Consider the following 7810-nt stretch of genomic DNA (forward strand, 5'->3'; position numbering starts at 1 on the left):
AAAAAAAAAAAAAAAAAAAAAAGAATAGTGCATACAGATTTATACTGTGAACTTTTTTCCAAGAAGCAACATGGAAACTTAACAAGGAAAACTGAAAGAAACCAATTACCCTGTGAAGGAAGCAGTGAGCAGCAGCCTTACGTCATTAGGCAGGCAGAAAACTGTGAGACCCCGAGAGTGTGAGAGGAGAGACTGCCTCTGTGATATTCACTCCCACTGGGGAACCTGGCAATCCAGGCCCTGGGGCAAAGCCTTAATCCTACCCAGTGCTGGAGACGATTTAGTGAGCTGTGGGGAGTATGTGAGAGAGAGAGGCGTTAGGATGTGCAATCCCAGACTCCAGTGGAGATGATGGGAAGCCATTCCTGATCCTAGCTCACAGGGGACCTCATGGAAGTCGGTCAGCTGTCTCAGGCAGCAGTCACAGGTTGAGAGAAGCTCCCAAATGAGATTTGCGATACTATATTCTTCTTTTTTTTTTTTTTTTTTTGTAAGACAAAGTCTCACTCTGTAACCTAGGCTGGAGTGCAGTGGCAGCCTCTGCCTCCTGGGTTCAAGCGATTCTCCTGCCTCAGCCTCCCTAGTAGCTGGGATTACAGGCGCCTGCCACCATGCCCAGCTAATTTTTGTATTTTTAGTAGAGATGGGGTTTCACCATGTTGGCAAGGCTGGTCTGGAACTCCTGACCTCAGGTGATCCACCTGCCTCAGCCTCCCAAAGTGCTGGTATTATAGGCATGAGTCACTGCACCTGGCTGTGACATAATCTTTAGCAGGGATGAAACCCCTTGGCAAGAACCGAGGGACAAGTGGGAAGTGTGTTCTAGCCACAGGTGTAGGAGCTGGGTGCCCCTGCTTCACCAGGGCAGAGTGGGAGAGGCATGACCTGAAAGACAAGGTTTCTGTTCCAATGGGGAAGGCTTATGGCCTGGGAAAGTTTGAGTCCTGAGCACAGGATGTCCTGAATCCAGCTAGCTGCTGCTTCTAGAACACCATCAGTGTGAGACTTGCCTTGCTAAGTGCATGAGAGCTGGGCAGGGCTTACTGCTGCCTGCAACCTGTCAATCCCCATGTGGATTCTTCTCTTCAGCACAGGCAGCTGTGCTACTCCCTGGAACATTAACCCAGTGGCCCCAGAACTGTACTCCGATTTCCATTGAGGCTACTGCTTGCACTGACACATGGAGAGCCAGAGCACAGACTTGTCTGACCCAACCTCCATCTGGCTTTTCCCCTCCACCTGCCCTCGTAAGTTAACACAAAGGACAGGGACTTTTGGGAGCTCCATGGTCTCACACATTGCCTAAGACGCCAGAGTACCTCCCCTGGGTAACATAAGGCAAGCACAAATCCCACTACGAGTACTGCAGCTGGTACTCTTTTGCAACTGCCACCTCCTGGCTGGAGGCCAACCAACACAGTCCATTACGGCATCTACAGACATGATAAGACAACAGCCAGGAAGGAGAAAACTTTTGTGAAGGCTTTGCTATCACTGTCTGCATCATTCTTACTAACCAGGTTTTAGACTCCTTAAACAGAATAACTGTCAGCCAAGAATGATATATCCAGCAAAATGAAGTTTCATACCTGAAGGAGAGGTAAAATCTTTCTCAGACAAGCAAATGCTGAGTGAATTTGTTACTACAAGAAGTGGTAAAAAGAATTCTAAATTTTGAAATAAAAGGTCAATATTTCCCAGAATAAAAACTTTTGGGCTGGGTGTGGTGGCTCACACCTGCAATCCTAGCACTTTGGGAGGCTGAAACAAGCAGGTCATCTGAGGCCAGGAGTTCAAGACCAGCCTGGCCAACACACCACTGTCAGCACTAGACAGATCATTGAGGAAGAAAGTCAACAGAGAGACACTTATCTTAAACTTCCCTCTAGAAAAAATAGACCTAACAGACATTTACAGAACATTTTATACAAGAACTGCAGAGCATGCTTTCTTATTAATACCACATGAAACATTCTCAAAGACAGACCGTATGGCCGAAAAGCAAGTCTCAATAAATTATTAAAAATCAAAATCATATCAAGTATCTTCTCAGACCATAGCAGAATACAATTAGAAATCAATTCCAAAAGGAACACTCAAAACTATACAAATACATGGAAATTAAACTATCTGCTCCTGAATAATTTTTAGGTTAACAATAAAATCAAGACGAAATGTTTTTTGTTTGTTGGTTGGTTTGTGACAGGGCCTCACTCTGTCACTCAGGCTGGTGTGCAGTGGCATAATTTTGGCTCACTTCAGCCCCAAACTCCTGGGCACAAGTAATCCTCCCACCTCAGCCTGTTGAGTAGCCAGGACTATAAGCACACACCACCATGCTTGGCTAAGTGTTTAATTTTTTATAGCAACAAGGTCTCGCTATATGCCCAGGCTAGTCTCAAACTCCTGGGCTGAAGCGATCCTCCCACCTTTAAGAGAGAAGATTTACATAAGCCCAGTTAGAAATGAAAATTGAGGCATTCAACTGACACCGCAGAAATAACAAAAGATCATTCAAGACTACTACCAAAGTGCTGAGTTTACAGGTGTGAGCCACTATGCCCAGCCTCAAGATGAAAATTAGAAAATTCTTCAAAATTAATGATAACAGTTGGGCATGGTGGCTCATGCCTGTAATCTCAGCACTTTGGGAGGCCAAGGTGGGCAGATCACTTGAGCCCAAGAGATTGAGACCAGTCTGGCCAACGTGGTGAAACCTCATCTCTACTAAAAATACAGAAAAGTAACTGGACATGGTGGTGCATGCCTGTGGTCACAGCTACTTGAGAGGCTGAGGCATAAGAATTAGTTGAATCCAGGAAATGGAGGTTGCAGTGAGCCAAGATTGTGCCACTGTACTCCAGCCTGAGTGACAAAGTGAGATCTTGTCAAAAAATAAAAATAATAAAAAAAATAACAGTAACACAAGTGATCAAAATCTCCAGGATACATTAAAACAGTGCTAAAAGTTTATAGTACAAAATGCTTACGTAAAAAATGTAGGCCAAGCACAGTGGCTCACACCTGTAATCTTAGCACTTTGGGAGGCCAAGGCAGGAGGATCACCTGAGGTTAGGAGTTTGAGACCTGACTGACCAACATGGTAAAACCCCGTCTCTACTAAAAACACAAAATTAGCCAGGCATGATGGTGCATGCCTGTAATCCCACCTACTCAGAAGGCTGAGGCAAAAGAATCACTTGAACCTGGGAGGTGGGGGTTGCAGTGAGCCGAGATCGCACCATTGCACTCCAGCCCAGACAACAAGAGTGAAACTCCATCTCAAAAATAAATAAATAAAAAATGTAAAAGATGGGCCAGGTATGGTGGCTCATGCTTGTGATCCCAGCACTTTGGGAGACCAAGGCAGGTAGAACGCTTGAGGCCAGGAGTTCAAAACCAGCCTGGCCAACATGGCAAAACCTCATCTCTACTAAAAATACAAAAATTAGCTGAGTATGGTGGTGCATGCCTGTAGTCCCATCTACTCAGGAGGTTGAGGCAAGGCTACTGCTTGAACCTGGGAGGCAGAGGCTGCAATGAGCCAGGGTTACGCCACTGCACTGCAGCCTGGGTGACAGAGCAAGACTCTGTCTCAAACACAAAAACAAAAGTAAAACAAGGTAAAAGATCTAACTTGGCTTAAGTTCAGTGTCTCTCTGTTAACTTTCTTCCTCAATGATCTGTCTAGTGCTTCTGACATAGGTTTTGAAACTTAAAACCTAACATGACACCTCAAGGAAATAGAGAAACAGTATAAATTGATTCAGAAACAAACCATCCTAAGGAAAAATAAAACCAAAACCAAACCAATCCAAAGTTAGGGGAAGAAAAAGAATAGCAAAGATCAGAGAACTAAATGAAGTTGAAACAAAAAGATACAAAACATCAATGAAATGAAAAGTTGTTTCTTTGAAAGATAAACAAAATTGATAGTCCATTTGCTAGATTAACCAAGAAGAGAGAAGACTTAAATAAGCACAATTAGAAATAAAAATAGAGACACTGCAACTGATACCACAGAAATACAAAAGATCATTCAAGACTACTATGAACACCTCTATGCACACAAACTAGGTATATAATATCATTGGCAAGCAGAGATATTTTGACTTTCGCATTTCCAATTTGGATTGCCTTTATTTTTTTCTCCTGCCTGATTGCTCTAGCTAGGACTTCCAGTTCCATGTTGAATAGAATTGGTGAAAGTGGGCATCCTTGTCTTGTTCCAGTTCTCAGTGCTAATGCTTTCAACTTTTCCCCATTCAATATGATGTTGGCTGTGGGTTTGTCACATACGGCTTTTATTATTTTGAGATATACTCTTTCTATGCTTAGTTTGTTGAGGGATTTTATCAAAAGGGACACTGGATTTTATTGAATAATTTTACTGCACCTACTGAGAGGATCGTATGGTTTTTGTTTTTAATTCTGTTTATGTGATTCATCACATTTATTGACTTGCATATGTTAAACCATCCCTGTATTCCTGGGATGAAATCCACTTGATTATGGTAAATTATCTTTTTGGTATGCTGTTAAATTTGGTTTGCTAGAATTTTGTTGAAGATTTTTGCATCTATGTTCATCAGGAATATTGGTATATAGTTTTTTTTATTTGTTTGTTTGTTTTTGTAAAATTCTTTTCTGGCTTTGGTGTCTGGGTGATACTGGCTTCATGGAATGAGTTAGGAAACCCTAAAGACTTCACCAAAAGACTCCTGGATTTGATAAATGAGTTCAGTAACTCTCAGGTTACAAAATCAATGTACCCAAATCAATAGCACTACTCTACACCAACAATTATTACATTGAGAATCAAATCAAGAACTCAATCTCTTTTACAATAGATGCAAAAAAAATAATAAAATACCTAAGAATTCACTTAACTAAGAAGGTGAAAGATCTCTGTAAGGAGAGCTACAATACAGTGCCGAAAGAAATCATAGATGATGCAAACAAATGGAAATACATGTCACCAAAAACCACTTGTGCCCTGAAAGCTGTTGAAATAAAAAAGAAAACAGAAAACCAAACCAAACAAAATAAAAACAAAAGGAAACAGGCAAAATACTTCAGGACATTGGTCTGGGAAAAGATTTTATGAATAACACCTCAAAATCACAGGTAACTAAAGTAAAAATAGACAAATAGCATTACATCAAACTAAAATGTTTCTGCACAGCAAAGAAAACAATCACAGCAAAGAAAAACAAACAAGGGAGCGAACAGACAACCTCAAATGAGAGCACTTGTTTACAGACTACTCATTCATCAGGGAATTAATATCCAAAAAATACAAGGAACTCAAACATCTCAAAAGCGAAAAAAAGAAATCTGATTTTAAAATGGACAAATGATCTCAACAGATGTTTCTTAAAAGAACACATACAGGTGGCCAACAAATATATGAAAAAATGTTGCACATAACTAATCATCAGAGAAATGCAAATTGAAAACCACAATATGATCTCACTCCAGTTAGGGTGGCTATCATCAAAAAGACAAAAAATAATAAATGCAAGGCTGTGAAGAAAAGCGAACTTACGCGCTGTAGGTGGGAATGTAAACTAGTACGGCCACTATTGAAAATAGTATGGTGCTTCCTCAAAAAACTACAAATAGAACTACCATGTGATTCAGCAGTCCCACTACTGGGCATTGTCCAAAGGAAATGGAATCAACATATCAAAGAGATATCTGCACCCTCATGTTTACTGTAGCACTATTTACAGTAGCCAAGATATACAATTGACCCAAGTGTCCAACAACAGATGAATGTATAAAGAAAATGTGGTTAAGGCCGGGCGCGGTGGCTCAAGCCTGTAATCCCAGCACTTTGGGAGGCCAAGGCGGGTGGATCACGAGGTCAAGAGATCGAGACCATCCTGATCAACATGGTGAAACCCCGTCTCTACTAAAAAAAAAAAAAGTACAAAAAATTAGCTGGGCATGGTGGCATGTGCCTGTAATCCCAGCTACTAAGGAGGCTGAGGCAGGAGAATTGCCTGAACCCAGGAGGCAGAGGTTGCGGTGAGCCGAGATCGCGCCATTACACTCCAGCCTGGGTAACAAGAGTGAAACTCCGTCTCAAAAAAAAAAAAAAAAAAGAAAATGTGGTTAAAAAAACACAACAAAATACTATTCATTGCTTGAGCTCAGATGTTGGAGACTGGCCTGGGCAACATGACAAAACCCTGTCTCTACTAAAAATACAAAAATTAGCTGGGTGTGGTGGTGTGTGCCTGTAATCCCAGTTACTGGGGTGGCTGAGGCAGGGGAATCACTTGAACTTAGGAGGCAGAGGTTGCAGTGAGCTGAGATCATGCCACTGCATTCCAGCCTGGGCTACAGAGTGAGAGACCCTGTCTCAAAAACAAATATCTAAAAGTAAAATAAAAATTAAAAAAAGAAATCTTGTCATTTGAGGCAACATGGATGGAACTGGAAGACATGATATTAAATGGAGTAAACCAGGAATAGACGGTTCAACACTCATGTTCTTGTTCATCTGTGGAAGCTAAAAAAAAAAAGTTGATCTCATAGAAAGAAAAAGCAGAACAGAGGTAACTAAAGGCTGGAAAAGATGGGAGAAAGAAAGAGAGAGATTTGGTTTTTGTTTTGTTTGGTTTTTTGGCTTTTTGTTTGTTTTCATTTTGTTTTGTTTTTAAGACGGAGTCTTGCTCTGTCGCCTAGGCTAAAGTGCAGTGATGCCATCTTGGCTCACTGCAACCTCTGCCTCCCGGGTTCAAGTGATTCTCCTGCTTCAGCTTCCGATAGCTGGAACTACCGTCACGTGCCACCACGTCCTGACTAACTGTCCTATTTTTAGTAGAGATGGGGTTTCACCATGTTGGCCAGGCTGGTCTCGAATTCCTGACTTCCAGTAATCCACCCCTGAACCTGGGAGGTGGAGGTTGCAGTGAACTGAGATTGCTCCACTGCAATCCAGCCTGAGTGACAGAGTAATACCCTGTCTAAAAAAAAAAAAAAAAAGAAAATAAAAAATAAAAAAAGAGAAACCATCTAATGTCTACTCTCAGACTGCAAAGGAATTAAACTAGAAACTAGAAACCAATAACAGAAAGAAAGCAAAAAAAATCTCAAAACACTTGAATAGAAAACAACGCATTTCTAAATAGCACCTGGGTCAAAGAAGAAATCTCAAGAAAAATTTTAAAATATTTCTAACTAAATGAAAATAAATAAAAACACAAGTTTCAGAATTAGAAAGATCAGCAAAAGATGTGCTTAGAGGGAAATTTATACCACTGAATGCTTCTAATAGAAAAGATCTAAAATCAGTAACCTGCCAGGTGAGGTGCCTCATGCCTGTAATCCCAGCACTTTGGGAGGCCGAGGTGGGCAAATCATGAGGTCAGGAGTTCGAGACCAGCCTGGCTAATATGGTGAAACGCTGTCTCTACTGAAAATACAAAAATTAGCTAGACATGGTGGTGTGCGCCTGTAGTTCCAGCTACTTGGGAAGCTGAGGCAGAAGAATCGCTTGAACCCGGGAGGCAGAGGTTGCAGTGAGCCAAGATTGCACAATTGCACTCTAGCCTGGGTGGCAGAGCGAGATTCCATCTCAAAAGAAAAGAAGGGCCGGGCGCGGTGGCTCACACCTGTAATCCCAGCACTTTGGGAGGCCAAGGCGGGTGGATCACGAGGTCAAGAGATTGAGACCATCCTGGTCAACATGGTAAAACCCCGTCTCTACTAAAAATACAAAAAATTAGCTGGGCATGGTGGCGCGTGCCTGTAATCCCAGCTACTCAGGAGGTCTTGAGGCAGGAGAATTGCCTGAACC

This window comes from Cebus imitator, unplaced genomic scaffold (genome assembly GCF_001604975.1).
Source record: "Cebus imitator isolate Cc_AM_T3 unplaced genomic scaffold, Cebus_imitator-1.0 Scaffold349, whole genome shotgun sequence".
Classification (NCBI taxonomy): domain Eukaryota; kingdom Metazoa; phylum Chordata; class Mammalia; order Primates; family Cebidae; genus Cebus; species Cebus imitator.